A 20,064-nucleotide genomic window follows, 5' to 3' on the forward strand; every position below is an offset into this window, starting at 1 on the left:
GACAAATATGTGATGGGAAGCAAGAGTATTTTCCATCTCCTAAGAGGATATTACAGAGGCAAAAAAAGAAATACATAGATTCATAGATTCTAGGACTGGAAGGGACCTCGAGAGGTCATTGAGTCCAGTCCCCTGCCCGCATGGCAGGACCAAATACTGTCTAGACCATCCCTGATAGACATTTATCTAACCTACTCTTAAATATCTCCAGAGATGGAGATTCCACAACCTCCCTAGGCAATTTATTCCAGTGTTTAACCACCCTGACAGTTAGGAACTTTTTCCTAATGTCCAACCTAGACCTCCCTTGCTGCAGTTTAAGCCCATTGCTTCTGGTTCTATCCTTAGAGGCTAAGGTGAACAAGTTTTCTCCCTCCTCCTTATGACACCCTTTTAGATACCTGAAAACTGCTATCATGTCCCCTCTCAGTCTTCTCTTTTCCAAACTAAACAAACCCAATTCTTTCAGCCTTCCTTCATAGGTCATGTTCTCAAGACCTTTAATCATTCTTGTTGCTCTTCTCTGGACCCTTTCCAATTTCTCCACATCTTTCTTGAAATGCGGTGCCCAGAACTGGACACAATACTCCAGCTGAGGCCTAACCAGAGCAGAGTAGAGCAGAAGAATGACTTCACATGTCTTGCTCACAACACACCTGTTAATACATCCCAGAATCATGTTTGCTTTTTCTGCAACAGCATCACACTGTTGACTCATATTTAGCTTGTGGTCCACTATAACCCCTAGATCCCTTTCTGCCGTACTCCTTCCTAGACAGTCTCTTCCCATTCTGTATGTGTGAAACTGATTTTTTCTTCCTAAGTGGAGCACTTTGCATTTGTCTTTGTTAAACTTCATCCTGTTTAACTCAGACCATTTCTCCAATTTGTCCAGATCATTTTGAATTATGACCCTATCCTCCAAAGCAGTTGCAATCCCTCCCAGTTTGGTATCATCCGCAAACTTAATAAGCATACTTGGGAATGTTACCAAGAGGGCCCGATCCTAATCTCGTCAAAATCAGTGGGAAAACTGCCACTGATTTCCGTGGTGCAGGATCAGGCCCCAAGTGCTTGCCTGGAACAAAGTCAGATCCAAACAACGGCATCAGGGGCCCCCCTGTGTGTGGCCACACCAGGCAGCTTGCAATAAGTGGGTAGCGAGTGACTCCTGCGAACGCAGGCACAAGCCATGGCCATTAGCTCCCTGCTGAACTGGAACATCAAGGACCATGGTGGGAGTGGGCACAGATCCCCTCATAGCGCCTTGAGATGTGCTGTGAGACTTGCCACCTGCTTTGGGAGCTGGAAGCGGATGAGAGGAGCACACGCACGTCTAATAACGTAAATGGCTTTCTCATTACTCCAAAAATGATCTGTGTTGCTTTGAGGTTCCCTCCCACCCCACACTCCAGCCCTGCCAAACCACACTCCGGTCAGTGCCATTTTAAAGCCACTTTTGAAAGCCTCTCGCAAACGGTTTTGTAGTGTGTTCCACCAAGAGCCGTTTAGAAACCTCCCTTCTTTATTATCCCAGCTGGAGAGTGCTCTGTTTCAGTGCTCTATAAAATGAATGCGTCTCATGCCCCGAAGGTCTGTGTTGTGCGTTACAGCTCAGGGAAGGCAGGGTGTCAGTTACAGTTCATCCACCAGAGAACCCCCTCAGCTTTGCACTTCAGTCTGCAGGTCACTACATGGCCCCGTGTAATAGGTATAAAAGGGATCCTTGGAGCACCAAATGATGCACTATAGACACTGTGTACCAGGAGAGCTATGACGTGCTCATCCCTCACTCACCTGGTGCATCATTGCTCCAAGGGTATTACAGACAGGCCGGAAAACCAGCTACCAGGGCCAAAGCTCCCAATAAGCTCCTGCAGGGGATGTGAAGAGGGATCGTGCCAGTGTGTCCAGCTAGGGCAATTTATAATGGCTCCCCTAGAGCCCCTTCTATCAGGGATCTCAAAGAGCTTTACAGACACAAACTAAATAAACCTAAAAGCCTGGGAGGTTGGCAAGTGTCATCTTCCCATTGTTACAGACCATAGAAACCAGAGATGGAAACGATGTACGAGAGCATTGAATCTCTGCAAACACAGGATTGTTCCCTAGAGTACAAATTGGGAAACTGAGGCACAGCAAGGGCTCACGGCAAATCCAGAGCTGGGTACAGAACCTAGAAGTCCTGATTCCCACCAGAACACACTCCACTCTGGAGATGGGAACAGAACCCAGGAGGTTCCAATCCCCATTACCTTGCTGGGACTCCACCCAATTTGAAGCTTTCCCCTGTTTTTTGCCCCTTTGTGTCGACATGGACTGGTGACTGGCTAATGAATCGGGCTCCAATGTCCCCTGCAGCCATCTGACTAAGGGAAACAGAAGTGAGGATGCATCTCACATGGCTAATCCTCTACCTGTCATGTGAACAAAAAGCTCCGTCAACAACACTCAAACAAAAGGAAAAATAAAAGGATTGTTTATATTTAGCTAGCAGCATGGAATGTCGGTGCTGCGTGCCAATTAGCTGGGGGAAGTAATGTGCTGAATGAGAGGCATGGGAGAAATGCGGGGAGGTGGGAGGGTAGATCTAAACATGAAGATTTGATACTAACTGTTCAGATTGCAGAAAATTATTTCTGCTGGGATGTTTGTTTGCTTGTTTTTTATGGGGAAAATGAGAAGAGACTTGACTGGATAGTGGCAGTATGGTAAACACCAGTCTCCGGGGAGCTCAATTCTCCAGTTTGGGATTGTCCTTGCTTTGTGTTTAGAGTACTAAGGTCATGAATTGGTGCTTCTGGCTGTGATTCAGAAGTCTCAAGATTAGGGTCCATTAAAATTAGTCATTCTCCTCTACCAGAGAGGACGGGAGGTCACCAAGATAGCTGGCTCCATTCAAGATCAGTGTACATTGCTGACAGACGTTATCCAACAGGACAGGAAATTGGCATTTTGGCCCATGGCCCTTCCCAAAATGTCACTCAAGTTCCAGTATTTAGTTTTCTCTTCACAGCTTGAGCCTATAAATTGTTTCCCCAATGCATGGCTGATCTCCATCACTCCCTCCTCAGCCTGCCCCAGAGGATGATCTTCACTGGTCCTTCCTCCTCTTCAGCCTCCCCTGACACATGCCTGGTAGTGCTGTTCTTCCTCTTCCACCCCCTTCGCCCATGAAGCAAGGTCTCTCTCTCTTCTTGTTGGGCCAGCTACCTGAGGGACACATGGTCAACATGCCACCTGGGCCTTTATTACACATGCCTCCTGGAGTTAGTGGAGAGCTCAAGGTTGATCAAGAACTGGACAAGGTTTGGGTATCTTTAGATGCCACCTCAAAACATTGTTCTGGCAGGCAAGCTGGACAGTAATTAGGGATGGGTTCCAGTGACTCAGTACTCTCATTTGGGTCTCACATTAGTGGCATTTACCACCTACACAAAATCTCACTTCATCCTACCTCTACAGCTGCAGCTCTGCAGTGATGAGCTCTTCAAGGACCTGGCTGACCAGGCTGGGGCTTCCCAACTCAACAAGTGGCAGACAAAGAGTCAGGCATGGCATGTGATGGAATCAGAGCATGTTAATAAATAACTGGAATAAATGGAATCAGCAAAGAAACCCCCCCCCCCCATGTCCCCCCAGCCCTCCCCAGCTTACCTGTTTATCCCCCTGTTCTGTATTGTCATAGTCCTAGGTCGGGAGCCTCCTGGGGCAGGGACTGTCTTTATTATACTTGTTTGTACAGTGCCCTGAACAGTGGGGCCTTGAGCCCGACCTGGAGCCCCTGGGCACTAACACAGAACAAATAATCACAAAACCTGGCCCATCATGTACGGAAGCAACATGGAACAGCGAGAAGGCCCCACCCAAATAGGCACTTAACTGGAGCCCCTCCCATCTCTGCCCCGCTGGATAGTAAAGGAATGTGGCTCAGCAGACAGCCCCAGTCGGCACAGTGGCAAAAGTCAGGGCTCCGTTGGGACTAGCTAGCTAGGGGTCCTTCCGATACAAAGTGAAACAAAACAAACGGCAGAGCTTCAGAGCTGTGCTGCTAAACACACGCGGTTTTGGTTTGGTTCAGCTCATTTGTGTGAGGGATTTGGTAATTCATGGCCAAATGCTCATTGCCAAGGTAGCGTTTTTCTCCACATGAAGCCCCACTGAACACACAGCTAGAGACCAGCCTTTTCTAAATGGGCTCAGATCCTTAAGAAAAACCCATTAGGATACACTCAGCTCATGTCAATCAGCCAAGCGAACAGCGGCCTCGGCGCCAGCCTTGGGAACCCGGGCATGGCTATGTTCAAAGTGACAATAAGTTCGGCTGCTGCTTTAATCAACAGATTGAACACAGTAGGGAGGCGCTTCCAATTTGCTAGATACTGGCAGCTTTCGCAGCATTTCATCCAGGTGGTGCCAGATGAAATCTAATCCCATCACCCCCTCCTGACAAATTCATCAGCATGCTCCAGAGGGGGGCCCATGTGGGATTATCTGGTGGGGGAGCAGGAAGAATCACCCTTAATCCCAAGAGCAGAATTCATTACCCCGGTGGATGCTGCTGGTATTCAGAGGGGCTGAGCTCCCCCACCCTGATGTTTTCGGGAGCTCATCTCTCCCCCTCCTTACAGGTTCTGGTGAGTTGCCAGGACTGCATCTGGTGCAGCATTAGGTGGGACAAGGTGACTTCCTCAGCTCCGGTCAGGATGACCTGTACCCAGGTGAGAGCTCCACGTGGGTAAAGAGGTTCATGTTCTATCACTGATCATAAACCTGGGCCAATTTGACCCTAGACACCTCCACCTCATGCTCTAGGGGGGAACTTCCTGAGCTCATGCCTCTCCTTGCTCTGTTACTTCACCTTGCCCCTCCCTCCTCTTGCCATCTGCACCAGGGGTCAGGTAAGCCAGGCACTCTTGGGTCAACCAGCACATGACAGTCTGATGAAGCAAATGCCTCAAAGGTGTTAACCCTCCATCTGCCAGGGCAAACTCGTTATGTCCCAAGTGGACACTCAAACACAGCAAGTTAAGGAATTGGCCCAGCTCTAAATGCTACAAGGCTGTAACAAAGGCAAGGACAACCCGATTCATATCGCACCTACACCCAAGAACTATCTTACTGGCTGCTTCCAATGCCTTCGCCGTTCCAGCTCCTCGGCGGTCAGTCTCGAGGCAATCGCTGTGTGCGTGGAATAATCAGATGTGGTTTCCATGGCCGGCGTCGGGGAGGAGCAAAGCAGACAGAGAAAGCTCTGTTATGACAAGAGACTAAATGGCAGTGAAGTGAAAGCTGCACGGACCTGATGCCTCCCCAGATAACAGGGGAGAAAGAAAATGGAAATGAAGGAACACAGGGCGCACGAGCGAAGCAATGGAAAGGAAAGGTTAATGTAGGCAAGATAATGAATTGAATGGATGGAACAGTGAAAACCAGGCAATTATCTAATCCTGGCTGGAAATCCCAGGACAGGGGCATCTCCACAGCTTCTGAATAAACCACGGCGCGGTGCAAAGGAGGCTCCTGGGAATTCTGGGTCATGTCTTTTGTCTTAAACACAAAAAAGATGCTTACAAGAAGTGGAAGATCGGACAAATGACCAGGGAGGAGTATAAAAATATTGCTCAGGCATGCAGGAGTGAAATCAGGAAGGCCAAATCACACTTGGAGTTGCAGCTAGCAAGAGATGTTAAGAGTAACAAGAAGGGTTTCTTTAGGTACATTAGCAACAAGAAGAAGGTCAAGGAAAGTGTGGGCCCCTTACAGAATGGGGGAGGCAACCTAGTGACAGAGGATGTGGAAAAAGCTAATGTACTCAATGCTTTTTTTGCCTCTGTCTTCACGAACAAGGTCAGCTCCCAGACTACTGCACTGGGCAGCACAGTATGGGGAGGAGGTGACCAGCCTTCTGTGGAGAAAGATGTGGTTCAGGACTATTTAGAAAAGCTGGACAAGCACAAGTCCATGGAGCCGGATGCTCTGCATCCGAGGGTGCTAAAGGAGTTGGCGGATGTGATTACAGAGCCATTGGCCATTATCTTTGAAAACTCATGGTGATCGGGGGAGGTCCCGGATGACTAATGTAGTGCCCATCTTTAAAAAAGGGAAGAAGGAGGATCCGGGGAACTACAGGCCAGTCAGCCTCACCTCAGTCCCTGGAAAAATCATGGAGCAGGTCCTCAAGGAATCAATTCTGAAGCACTTAGAGGAGAGGAAAGTGATCAGGAACAGTCAGCATGGATTCACCAAAGGCAAGTCATGCCAGACTAACCTAATTGCCTTCTATGACGCTATAACTGGCTCTGTGGATGAGGGGAAAGCAGTGGATGTGTTATTCCTTGACTTTAGCAAAGCTTTTGATACGGTCTCCCACAGTACTCTTGCTGGCAAGTTAAAGAAGTATGAGCTGGATGAATGGACTATAAGGTGGATAGAAAGCTGGCTAGATCATCAGGCTTAACGGGTAGTGATCAATGGCTCCATGTCTAGTTGGCAGCTGGTATCAAGCGGGTGCCCCAAGGGTCGGTGCTGGGGCCGGTTTTGTTTAATATCTTCATTAATGATCTGGAGGATGGCGTGGACTGCACCCTCAGCAAGTTTGCAGATTACACTAAACTGGGAGGAGTGGTAGATACACTAGAGGATAGGGATCGGATACAGAGGGACCTAGACAAATTGGAGGATTGGGCCAAAAGAAATCTGATGAGGTTCAACAAGGACAAGTGCAGAGTCCTGCACTTAGGACGGAAGAATCCCATGCACTGCTACAGACTAGGGACTGAATGGCTAGGCAGCAGTTCTTCAGAAAAGGACCTAGAGGTTACAGTAGATGAGAAGCTGGATATGAGTCGACAGGGTGCCCTTGTTGCCAAGAAGGCTAACGGCATTTTGGCCTGTATAAGTAGGGGCATTGCTGGCACATCAAGGGACATGATCATTCCCCTCTATTCGACATTGGTGAGGCCTCATCTGGAGTACTGTGTCCAGTTTTGGGCCCCACACTACAAGAAAGATGTGGAAAAATTGGAAAGAGTCCAGCGAAGGGCAACAAAAATGATTAAGGGCCTGGAGCACATAACTTATGAGGAGAGGCTGAGGGAACTGGGATTGTTTAGTCTGCAGAAGAGAAGAATGAGGGGGGATTTGATAGCTGCTTTCAATTACCTGAAAGGGGGTTCCAAAGAGGATGGAGCTCGGTTGTTATCAGTGGTGGCAGATGACAGAACAAGGAGCAATGGTCTCAAGTTGCAGTGGGGGAGGTCTAGGTTGGATATTAGGAAAAACTTTTTCACTAGGAGGGTGGTTAAGCACTGGAATGGGTTACCTAGGGAGACAGTGGAATCTCCTTCCTCAGAGGTTTTTAAGGCCCGGCTTGACAAAGCCCTGGCTGGGATGATTAGTTGGAGTTGGTTCTGCTTTGAGCAGGGGGTTGGACTAGATGACCTCCTGAGGTCCCTTCCAACCCTGATATTCTATGATTCTATGAGTCTATATTCTATGTGCTGAAAACTGAAGCCAGTCGAGCTGGAACAGGTCAGAGCCTGATGGGAGAATTCACAGCAGGCACAAGATAAGCATCCCGTTGCTGAGCACCCGATTTAGCCAGATTACACTCCTGTTAGCACCAATATTTTGCCTGGGAAAACAACATCAACCTGATGCTCTGCAGCCGTGGGAAGGGGTTTCTATGCACGGTGCATCTCCAGGGGCCAGGGACAGCGTAAGCCATGAAAACAGACAGGCCTTGGCAAACAGGCCATAGGATGATGGGCTAATCTTCCCTGCAAGATCACTGAATCCATGCACACCCTCTTGCCAGCCTTACACTGCAGGGCAAGGGCTGGGGTGCAGTGAGGATGGGGCATTTGCAGGTGAAGGAGACAGGAGTATGGAAGAGGTGGGGGTAATTGCAAGCTAAGAGGGGCATATACTGAATCCACAATCTGATAAAGGTGTGGGGGAGTTGTGCAGAGGTGGATCTAGTCATATTAGGGTCAGGGGGTGTAGGGGAGGGGGTGGGGCTGGGATGTTTTCAGGGTACGTAGATAGCCCTCCATTAATGACTGTGAAGTAAGCGTCTGATTCTGTTGCCTAGTGCTCATCCCCTGGGATTCCAGCCAAGGGTGATCCAGAGAGGACTGTCAATATTTACCGGGAAGAATATGGCTGTTCTGAAGAGTGTCCAGCCGAGGAACCCCCATCACCATTCAAACTCGCTCCTGGCTCCTTTCCTGAGCAAATCATTTCTTGAGCAAACACAATCTGCAGGCGGGGGAAGGGGACAGAAAGGAAACCTATTACTGTTCTCTCCGAGCAAAGTGCTCCTTATTACAAGCTCTCTCCATAGCTGGTCAATACCAATTCCCAGGGGGCTGATGGACATTTCAATATTCCTCCCGGTCTCTCCATGTTCCGGGGGGTAACTATTGAACATTCTGCATACGTGACAGAAAGCGTCTTCAGAGCAGAGCAGCAAAGCAGAAAGCAGGGAGATAACATAACGCCCCTGAAATCATCCTCAGCTGGTGTGGCCAGCTCAGTCTGTGGGACCCCAGCTGCTGGCAGCCCCAGGCACAGGGGCTGCTATAGTCTGGATGGGCTGCTGAAGAGCCTCGATTTCATAATAAAAATACCTAGCTCTTCTATAGTGCTTTAAATCAGTAGCTCTCAAAGCACTTTATAAAGGAGATTAGTATCATTACCCCCATTTTACAGGTGGGGAAACTGAGGCACAGGGAGGCAAACTCACTTGCCTACGTTCACCCAGCAGACCCAGGACCAATCAAGAAACAGAGCGTAGGTCTCCTGAGTCCCAGGCCAGTGCTCTGTACACTAGACCAGCAGTTTTCAACTGGGGATCCGTGGCCCCCTGGGGATCCGCGAGTCCTTTCAGGGAGGCTGCAGAGCCCCATGGCTGAAAACGGGTGTCCCAAGCTCCAGCGCTGAAGTTGGGCGCAGCGCGAGGCTGAAGCCAGAGGCCCCCCTCCTGCCCTGAAGCTGGGAGCAGCGCGAGGCTGAAGGTGGTGCCCTTCCCCCCCACCCTCCGGCCCCAAACCGGGAGCGGCGTGGGACTGAAGCTAACGAACCTCCTTCCCCAAGCCAGGAGCAGTGGGGGGCTGAAGCTAGGAGCCCCAGTGCCCCCTCCCCTCCACTGAAGCTGGAAGTTCCACTGGGAGCCCCTAGCTACCCCCTGCCTGCACCCTGAGCTACTCCCCTGCCTGCACACAGCCCCTAGTTACCCCCTGCACCCTGAGCTACTCCCCTGACTTCACAGAGCCTTAGCTACTTCCGCTCTGCACCCTGGAGCCGCTAGCTACCCCCTCCCTGCACCCTCCGCTACTCCCCTGCCTGCACACAGCCCCTAGCTACTTCCCTGCCTGCACACAGCCCCTAGCTATCCCCTCCCTGCACCCTGAGCAGTTTTCAAACTTTTTAACTGAGTCCCCCCTTTGAGTTATATTATTTTGGTTGCGTCTCCCCACAGCCCAGATAGGCTGGGTGGCCTCCTGAGTGAGTCAGGGGGTGGAGGTGGGGCTCCCTCCCTGGACCCCGCTGTGCACAGCTGGCTCGAGCCCCACCAGCCCTTGCTCCCCAAATAGAAGTAAAATGATGCCTATGCCCAAGGGTCCCCCGACCCGGAACCCCGAGTCCCCACCCCTGCTGGGCCCTGGCATTTTTATAGCATGTTGGGGTGGGGGCCTCAGCAAGAAAAAGGTTGAGAGCCCCTGCGCTAGACCACACTGGCCTTACTGTGCTGCTCTTTCCCTGAGTGTTTGGGGAGGAATGTGGGGCCTGGCCACCAGAGGGAGCCATAGGTGGGGAGCAAGGGGGCTCTGATTGCTAGATTAAGCATCCCAGCCCTGGATAAGACACTCAGAAGTACGCTGTAGTCAGTGCATTAGAAACCCCAAGACTGGGCCTGACATAAACCCATAGAAAACTTCTGTTCAAACACGTTAACCAGCTGCTCACCAGGATTTTTCCCCAGTTATGTTTCAGTTCAGCTCAGTTACTGTCCCATCGCTGTTCAATGAGTCTTTTCTCAGTTGAAGCACCAGGAAGACCCCCTTCTGCCGTGTGTTATTCTCCAAGGGGCGGCTGAGCTCAGCTCCCCAGAGCACCAAGCAGGAGCCTGGGACAAGCAAGGGAGAGAAAGCAAGAGAAAAAGGCAAAACCTATGGTTCCACCAGTGCGCCTCTGAGGCCATGTCTACACTAGGGATGCTGCAGCAGGATAGCTACAGGGCCAGGGCTATGCCACTGTAACCCCGTAGTTTAGACGCAGCTTACAGTGACAGAAGGGGGTTTTCTGTCACTGTAGGAACAGCATCACCCCAAGCAATGGCAGCAAGGTCGAGGGAGGGATTGTTCCCTCAGCCTGGCTGCATCTACACCAAGGGTTAGGTCCTCACAGCTACAGTGCTCAGAGGCGAGGATTTTCCACACCCGAGTGCTGTAGCTCTGTCAACCTACATTTAAGTGGAGACTAGACACACACACATGCATGCACGCATGCCTCCTACCCACACTTCCACCACACCCACTGCAAACACACTCCTACACACCCAGTCACATCCACACCCCTATCAGTACCTAACCACCCCATTACACCCACATACACACCCCCTCACACTTCCCCACCACACATCCATGCAGTCATACCCCATGTCCCTGTTACCCCTTTTGGCTTGAGGGGCCAGCCAAAAATTCAGGGTCTAGTAGGTTGTTCCAGTGAAGAGGAGAAATTGGCGATAGGCTGATCTCTCTTTAATGCAGTTTTGTTTATTTGCAAAGAATGTAGAGTCCTGTGTCTGTGAAGGCAAAGGGAATCAAACAGCAGAAAACAGCTTCTTTGGTTCACAGCACCAAGATTAGTCTTTTCACCTGCACCCTGGACCCGAAGACCTATCCACAGGTTTCTCCCAGGATTGACCATCTTGCTTTCAGCTTCTCCTTCCACCTGTCTCTCCCAGATTTTTGTCTGTTCTGTCTTCCCCCTCCCCAGACCCTACCCAAAACAATGCTCAGCAAAAGCTCCTGGGCAGGGTTCACATCACCATTATGTTAACTGAAAGGTGGCTTCACACCTATAAATCTCCAGGAGGTTTTAGCTCAACCTATAACAAGGCTTCACCCAGCTCACAACACTACATTCCTGTTGACCAGAGAGCAGTGCACTTGGTCTCTGATCACCGAGAGGAGCAAACCTGTGAATTTCGCTGCAACATCAAGGATTACATAAATAGTTCTTTGCTATAATATACAAAACTGTGTGAACTCTCTGTGGCTTTTGGAAAAGCCCCACTTTACAGATCGAACTAGCCACCCTACTCTTGGCAACAGAGCAGCACAGAGGCAAGGAGAGCTCTACGGGGCAGCATTCACTCTCTCCACCATCGCTGCTAGATTTGCCCACCCTACCCTACAATCTCCCCAGCCTGCCCACCCTACCCTACAGACTCCCCAGCCTCTCTTCTGTGACATGCCAACTAGTGCCAAGTGTGGGGCTGCTTTGAGTGATGCAGACACCTGCCCACTGAGACCCTCCAGACTTATTGCCCACTTCACATACACACGCACGTACTGTCTCCTCTTCTCAACTGCTTGTTGGTTGGCAAGTTCTCTGAATTCCCCACTCCTTCAAGCCCAGCAAAGTCACGACACTCGCCCTTGGCCTGAGGCAGACACCCAGGCACACCCAAGCCTCTCGCTGCATGTTTGTTCCTTTGTTTCCGTGGGGATGTCGCTGTTGGGGGTGACATTCCCCCATCCAGGAGAAGGATTCCCTATCCAGCAACACTGGCCTGCCCAGCGTAGGGGGGTATCCAAGGAAACAGACTTCTGTTGTGCTAGCTGCAAATTCTGATGGCTCCCAGAAGGAATGAAAATGGCAACTCTCCTGCTCCAACCACTAAACAATCCTCTCTCGCTGAAAGACAGAGAGAGCAACCACCGGGAGGGGATACAAGTCTCTCAGGCCTGGAGCCTGTCAGCTCTTTGCAGAATCTGGGAGCCACAGGAGAAGTTGGGGTACCTCTTTTGCTCTCTCTCAGAGAATGAGAAGATTATATTATATACATACATAAGCAAAAGAAGCACTTTATCACACAATGCACAATGGGCGTGTGGAATTCATCGCCACAAGACACCATCGAGCAGGATTCAGAAAAGGTTTATTTGCAGAGTGAGAACTTCCTGTTACATTGGAGATGATTTTAAAGCAATTTAGGAGGGAAATAAACCCTCATGTTTCAGGGTGTAAAGCAACCACTACCTGCCATGGATTAGGAAGGAACTTCAGGTGGGCAATTTATTCCATGCCTATCCACTGCAGGGGGTCCCTTGCACCTTTCTCTGAAGCATCTAGTGCTGGCCACTGTCAGAGACAGGATACTGGGCTACATGGAATCTGGACTGTCCCTTTAGGATAGTGGTTCTCACCCAGAGTTACACGTCCCCCTGGGGGTACGCAGAGGTCTTCCAGGGGGTACGTCAACTCATCTAGATCAGTGTTTCTCAGCCTTGGGACTAGGAGTCACAGGAAGGGTTTGGGGGTGGGGGTCACAAGTGCAGGGCCAGCATTAGGGGGTGCCAAGCAGGGCAATTGCCTTGGGCCCCATGCCATAGGGCCCCCTGCATAGCTAAGTTACATGCTTCAGCCCCAGACGGCAGGGCTCGGGCTTCAGACTCCTGAAGGAGATACAGTAGTCTGGAAAGGTGGAGAACCATTGCTTTAGGAGACCGTTCCTGAAAATAAGTCTGAGCCATGACAACCTACCTGGGTTCCCAGTTCAGCCCATCTCAAGCCACTTTCCTCATCCAAATACACATCACACAGCAACCAACAGGTTCCAGGCTGACAGCAGAGGCGTACTCTGCCTCAGCAGCTGTCTCATGGGGCATGTCTCCACTGCAGTTTTCCTATCCAGATGTGAAGAGAAACAAGTTTCTGAACTGACAGCATGAAACTCAAGCAGCGCCTTGCTCACCGAGTTCACGAGGGCTGGTGAGCCATTGGAAAGTGGCCATTTTTAGGTGTTAACTAGTCAGGAAGGGGGTACTAACTGGGACGAACAGAAACTGCAATAGGAGCCATAGGGAGGCTCAGCAGATTCCCCTCAGCCAACCCAGAGATGCCACTTCCCCTCTAGCTCCATGGAGAAACCACACACAAATGTCTTTCTCCGGCTGGGTCCAGGGGGCAGGATTTGACTCACAGCAGGTAGAACCAGAAAAGACCTACTTGTCCACCCATTGAGCAATGGTCCTCCAGCCTGTTCTCCAAGGACCTGCTATAGCCTTCCCAATCAATGGGGCACCTACCCCTTCCCTTGGGAGACACCCCCTGTCTCCCCACAGCCCAGGAGATCTTGCTGGCAAGCCCATCTTTCCCGTTTGTTTAATTTCATCCCCAACTGTTTGATCCCTTGTACCTGCCTTTCCACAGCGGGAGTTGACATGGGTGTCTCCGTTTGTTTTGGGCTCACCCCCATCCAGCCAGTTAATTAGGGAATGGATGCATTACTGTGGCCCTCCTTCTGCTTACTGGGGAGGGGCTTAATTGTTATGGTAGTAACATTAATTGGTGTGACTCTCGTTCATGAGCTGAACGTGCAGTGCTTGGTAGAATGGATGATTTGGGACATATGAGTTACAATTACGTCTCCCTCTTGACTCATCCGGGCTTAGATAAGACCCTGTGTGATTCTGGGAATCTAATCATATTTAATGGCATGAAGGTATAGTAGCTAATATTTACGTATCTCCTTAAAGCTTTGGGATATTACAAAGGCCGTGGACTGACACGGGTAGGAAGTGAAGTCCTGTCTGTCCATGGGACAAGTGCAGCACTGGCAATATAAGCTAACCCCCAACAACGCCTCACTGAAGTGCCTCACACCTGGCCTGGGTGGCCCACAGCCAGGTCTGTTGCACACATACGCCCCCACTTTGGCTTGAGACATAGTCGGAGCAAAGGAACCTAACAGAAAATTCTACTGCCCATGCATGATAAGAAATTCCTATGCTTAGAACACAGTTCACTGTGTTCCTTCAGACATAGCTTATTCTTGCCTCTGATGTCTCAATGAGATCTACAAAACCAGCCAAATTTGAACAAAAGCTGCCTGGCCATTGTTGAGTTGTGCCTGTGCAAAATTTCTAATTTGAAAATACAATATGGGGAAAGTTTCGTTAAAGAGAAACCCACTGCTGTACAGATTTCACTGAAACTCCCCTTCACCTCCTCCTAAAAAAGATCCCCAGGCAGACAACAAACATGGAAAATTTAAGCCCCACAAGAATTTGTATGAGAAAATTATGAGCAATTGAAAAATTGTAGTCCTATTTGAAGGCACATTTCAACTTTACAATACCAGTGGGTGACCCTCTTATTATAATAATTTGATATTCTGAATAGATGAATGGTTGGAACCAAGAGAGTATTTCCAATAGGTTGCTGGACAGCCCATTTTCCCTGGACCTGCACCAAGATTTCAGATTTGTCCTGTAAATTTCAATGATCTCCATAGAAGTGAACAAAAAATGCCCATTTTGGACGGCATGTTTGCCTAGAACTGTATTAAATTTACAATAAACTTGATTAGTAGAACACATTAATTTCAAAAAAATGTACTTATTTACACTGAATAAACACATCAAAGAAGCACCTCTGTGGAAATTATACACACATGCTTGGCAACAGGAATGCACTCCCTGATGCATATGAAATATAATGGAGGCATATTGAATAACTTTTGTGAAATAATAATTGTTTTGCATTTATAACAAACATGACATCTGATGATCTCAAAGCACTTTAACAAATCAAGCTTCACACAGCACTGCTTTTCTGTCTATCTTAAGTACTTATTTCTATGACCCCAGTCACCATAGCACCTGAGCACTTCGCAGTCTTTAATGGATTTCTCCTCACAACAGCCCAGTGAAGTAGGGAAGTGCCATTATCCCCACCTAAGAGATGGGGAACTGAAGCACAGAAAAGCTAAGGCCCAGATCCTTAATGATACTTGAACTTGATGAAAGTTAGGCACCTAAATACCTCTAAGAATTGGGGCAGAAGTCTATGCCAGGTCTCCCATGGCCCAGGTTAACACCCTAGCCCAGGGGTTCTCAAACTTCATTGAACCATGATCCCCTTCTGACAACAAAAATTACTACGTGATCCCAAGAGGGGAGGCCAAAGCCTGAGCCCACCCACCACCCGCCACCCCCAGTGGGAGGGTGGGGGGGGGGGGGCAAAGCCCAAACTCAAGCCAGGCAGGGGGGCCAAAGCCCGAGCCCCACAGCCCCAGGCTGGTGGGACCAAAGTCAAAGCCCAAAGGCTACAGCCCCAGGTGCAGGGCCTGTAGCCTGAGCCCCGTCATACAGGGCTGAAGCCGAAGCCTGAGTCCCAGGTGGAGGGGCTTAGCCTTCAGTCCTGGGCCCCAGCAAGTCTAATGCCAGCCCTGGTGACCTCATTAAAACAGGGTTGCGACCCACCTTCTTGGGGTCCCGACCTACAGTTCGAGAACCGCTGCCCTAGCCGCAGTACTAAGAACCTTAACCACTGGACCATCCTTCCTCTCTGCTGTGAGGCAGATAAGTGCTGCTATTAGCATACTACCGATAAGGAAGTTGAGTCACAGAGCAGTTACATGCTCAGAGCCACACAATGAGTCACTGACAGAGTTAGGATAGAGTCCTGTTTCCCAGCCTTGTTCTCTGTCCAACAAGAGACCACACAGTCCTTCACAGAGACAAGGTGAGAACCCAGGAGTCCTGGTTCCCAGCCCCTGCTGTCACTACAAGTAAACCTTCTTCCTGTGAAAGTATTCTAGCTCATTTCCTAACAGCCTGAAGCCTCCGATTCCACAGCCACTGAAGTCACCTTCATCTGCCACTACGGCTTCATCATCATGCCCCCCAAACAAGAGCCCTTCTCCAGCCATGCTTGTGCTCTTTGTCTTTTTCAGCACAGCTGTTCCAAAAGGGGGTGAAGGGAATGCAGGGGGGCACAGCTGGGGCTCTGTGAGTTGCTGTCTTCATTAGAAATGTAAATGGAGCTGCTTGAACTTATTTCACAAATGACTGTCTCAGCGTGGCTGATTGATGGGCACTGGGGGGGGGACGTACTGTGCCACGATAAAGAGCTACTTAATATAGATCTGCTCTTCACTCACCGCTGCAGCTCCCTTTGTTTTCAACATCACAGGCCCCTGCTTTGCTTCTAACTAAATGGTTCCTTTGGCAAGTTCCCCTCAGCAAGCTGCTTTAAAGCCACGGCTAAGAGCTAAGATTAAAGACAAGGGGGAGACAGAGAGAGAGAGACAGAAGGAGAGATGGGCGGAGGGTAGGGGAGACAGACAGACAAGAAGAAAGGAAGGGGGTAGAGAAACAGGCAGCCAGAGAAGAGCAAGAAGGGGAAGGGCTGATGGAAAGGCGAGACAAAGGCTATGTCTACAGTGGCAATTGAGCAACAAAACTTTTGTCATTCAGAGGTGCTAAACCCCACGCACACACGCCCTGAAAGACAAAAGTTTTGCCACGGCAAGTGTCAGTGTGAATAGTGCGTTGTCAGCAGGAGCGCTCTCCTGTCAACAACGCAAACACTGCTCGTTGGAGTGGAAGTATTTTGTCAGCAAACAGCAGCTACACTGCCCGACTTTTAGCAACACGACTGTGTCGACCCGGCCGTGTCGCTAAAAGTTGTGTAGTATAGACACAGCCAAAGTGAAGGAAGGGTTGCAGGGATTATTTTCAGCTCATTAGTCTGTACCAAGTGAATCAGTTTGTGATCCCAATGGCCAGCTCACCAGTGCCATGCTGCTGGGGCACTTCAAAAATCATCAGAGGCTCCCAGTTAGCAGCCTCAGGCCAGGTCTACACCACAAAATTCTGTCAACCTAACTTACGTCGGCATACAGCACTGCAGTTATTAAATCGCTTCTGTGCGCGCACACTTGGCTCCTTGTGTTGGTGGTGCCTGTCCCCCCAGCAGCGCTTGTATCGATTGTATTGTCAGGGTGGGGCATTGTGGGACATCTCCTGGAGGCCAGTAACAGTCAACGTGAGCAACTGAGTGTCTACACTGACACTCTGCCAACTTAACTACATCGACCGTGACTCTACGCCGCTCGGGGAGGTGGGGTTACTAAATCAGCATAGAGAGGCACTTACATCAGTGGGAGCCAAACTAAAGTGAAGACACTTCCACAGCTAGGTCGATGCAAGGCAGCTAACATCAACCTAACTGCATAGTATAAACCAGGCCTCAGCCACGAGGCAAGGAGAGAAAGGCACCTTCATTTCTGGCAATGCTGCCTGGGGGCTGCAGCTGGGGGGGGAGAATGGGAACACCTCTCTGTATGGCTGCCGCTGAGCTCACCCCGGGGAGGAGGCAGGCGTCGGGAACCAGAGCCAATGAAAAAGAGGCTTGAAACGGATGCTTGTGTGCTCTCTGTGTATGAGGGAGTAGGAGGCATGTGTGTACAGGGAGCAGTATGCGTGTGTGAATGACTGACAGCTCCCAGCACCACTGTCCCACTCCAAGATCCCTTACCACGGTGCAGAGCTAAGGCTGACTCTTACCAAGTGCAGAATCAGGGGCCTGAAATGAGACTTGCTCACTCAGGTGAGTCTGTTTCAAGCCTCCTTTTCATTGGCTCTGGTTCCCTCCACCTGCCTCCTCCCCGGGGTGAGCTCAGCGGCAGCCATACAGAGAGGTGTTCCCATTCTCCCCCGCGCCACCTTTCTCTCCTTGCCTCATGGCTGAGGCCTGGTTTACACTATGCAGTTAGGTTGATGTTAGCTGCCTTGCATCGACCTAGCTGTGGAATTGCCTTCACTTCAATTTGGTTCCCCCCGGATGTAAATGCCTCTCTATGCTGCTTTAGTAACCTCACCTCCCCGAGCGGCGTAGAGTCACAGTCGATGTAGTTAAGTTGACGGTGTGTCAGTGTAGACACTGCGTTGCTCATGTCGACCGTTACTGGCCTCCAGGAGCCATCCCACAATGCCCACCCCTGACAATACAATCGATACAAGCGCTGCTGGGGGGACAGGCACCGCCAACACAAGGAGCTAAGCGTGCGCGCACAGAAGCGATTTAATAACTGTGCTGCTGTATGCCGATGTAAGTTAGATTGACAGAATTTTGTGGTGTAGACACAAGCATCCACACACACCCAGTGGCATTGGAACAATTTGTATAGTGGGGGTGCTGAGAGCCAATGAACCAAACTGTAATCCCTGTATAGAATGGAAACCACTTCAAGTCAGGGGTGCTGCAGCACTCCCAGTATCCCTACTTCCAGCACTCCTGCACCCACCCTTCACACAGACACCCACACCCACACCCAAACATGGGCGTCTATGCTCATCCCCATCCACACACACAGCCCTGCCTGTACACACATCCATGTTTCTCATGCACAGCCACACCTGCTCACTCTCTCAGCCACTCAACATAAACCCAAGAAAACTGCCCTGCCAACGGAGGGTTTGTCCAAGGAAGCTTCATTCCACAGTGAGAGAACGGAACCCCTGGCCTTTCCTTTTCTCCGTCTGCATGTTAATTTGCTCTATCAGGCCCAGCCAGGGCCCAACAAGGACGCCCAGGGTCAGTCTATTTCCACTGATTATTTGGGCGGGCAGCCAGTGGCAGAACTGTTGTTTGTTGCCAAATTAAATTTGATTTGAACTCATTCCTGGATCTGCACCAAACAAGCCATTGCCCCCAGGACTTCCCATACCATGAGAACTTCTCCCGGCCCAGACACTGCCAGCCTGCCTCTTGGAGATTAGCTCAGCCTCTTTGAATAGCCCACAGCAGGAATCTGACCTGGCTGCTGGTCAGAAAGGCAGCTGAGGGTCTCCCTCTCCTCCTGTGGGTAGCAGGAGGCTGGTTGTGCAATATTCACACCTGCTCACACTCATGCACATTCCCTCTTCTGATGCACACACACTCTCAGGCCCTAGCCCTAGAGACGTCCAGCTTCCAGAGAGGACTTAGATGCTCTCCCCAGTTTGTTGAACCTGACCATCTTTCACTCTCCCGGGTCCAGGAATGTGGAGGTCTCCTTGCTTCTCCCCATGGGGAAACACAGGCTCAACTGCGAATCCTGGAATGTGGGACTCTTCTGGTGGAGGAGCAGATGCTCCAGGGATGGGCTCCAGGAGTGCGGGAGTCTCCCAGGCAGGCTGCACAGAGAAACTGATGCCAGGAGGTGGAGCCACTGGGCTCTTTGCCCTTGAGGCGTGGGCTCAGTAGTTGCATTTCTTAACCCACCACTTCTCTCCCCTGCTGACCTTCCCCTCCACTAATCAGCCAGTTGTGGCTGCCAGAATACAACACAAGGTGGGTGAGGTCATATATTTTACCGGCCAACTTCTGTTGGTGAGAGAGACAACTTTCGAGACACACAGACCTGAAGAAGAGCTCTGGGTGCTCAAAAGCTTGTCTCTCTCACCAGCAGAAGTTGGTCCAGTAAAAGATATTACCTCACCCACCTTGTCTCGCTGATATCCTGGGACCGACACAGCTACAACTACACTGCATCCAGAATACAACACAGGCAGCACACTAAGGCCCGATGCCTGAGTGTGCTTTGACCCTGGTTCACGATGTGCAGGTCGAGCTAGGTAGGCTGGAAAACACCCGGTTTGGGCAAAGCGGGGCACTGATTTCCACTCGGGACAGTTCAGCAAGCCCTGCAGGTGCAGAATGCTCAGGCGGCCTTGCAGCACAGACATAGAATCATAGGAGATTAGGGTTGGAGGAGACCTCAGGAGGTCATCGAGTCCAACCCCCTGCTCAAAGCAGGACCAACCCCAACCAAATCATCCCAGCCAGGGCTTTGTCAAGCCAGGCCTTGGTGCAAATAGCTTCTGATTGAACGCTATTTCCCCTGCTCTGGTACCTAGAGCTCTCGCCAGAACCATGTCTGCAAGATTACCGTGTGGGCTGATTGACTGGAGGAAAGGTCCTCTTCCAGGCTCTGGTGCCCAGTGTCAGCAGAGGGGCACCAAGTGCCGTTCAATCTCCGGGGGTGCTGAGAAAATCCAA

The sequence above is a fragment of the Malaclemys terrapin genome, chromosome 3 (genome assembly GCF_027887155.1).
Source record: "Malaclemys terrapin pileata isolate rMalTer1 chromosome 3, rMalTer1.hap1, whole genome shotgun sequence".
NCBI lineage: Eukaryota > Metazoa > Chordata > Testudines > Emydidae > Malaclemys > Malaclemys terrapin.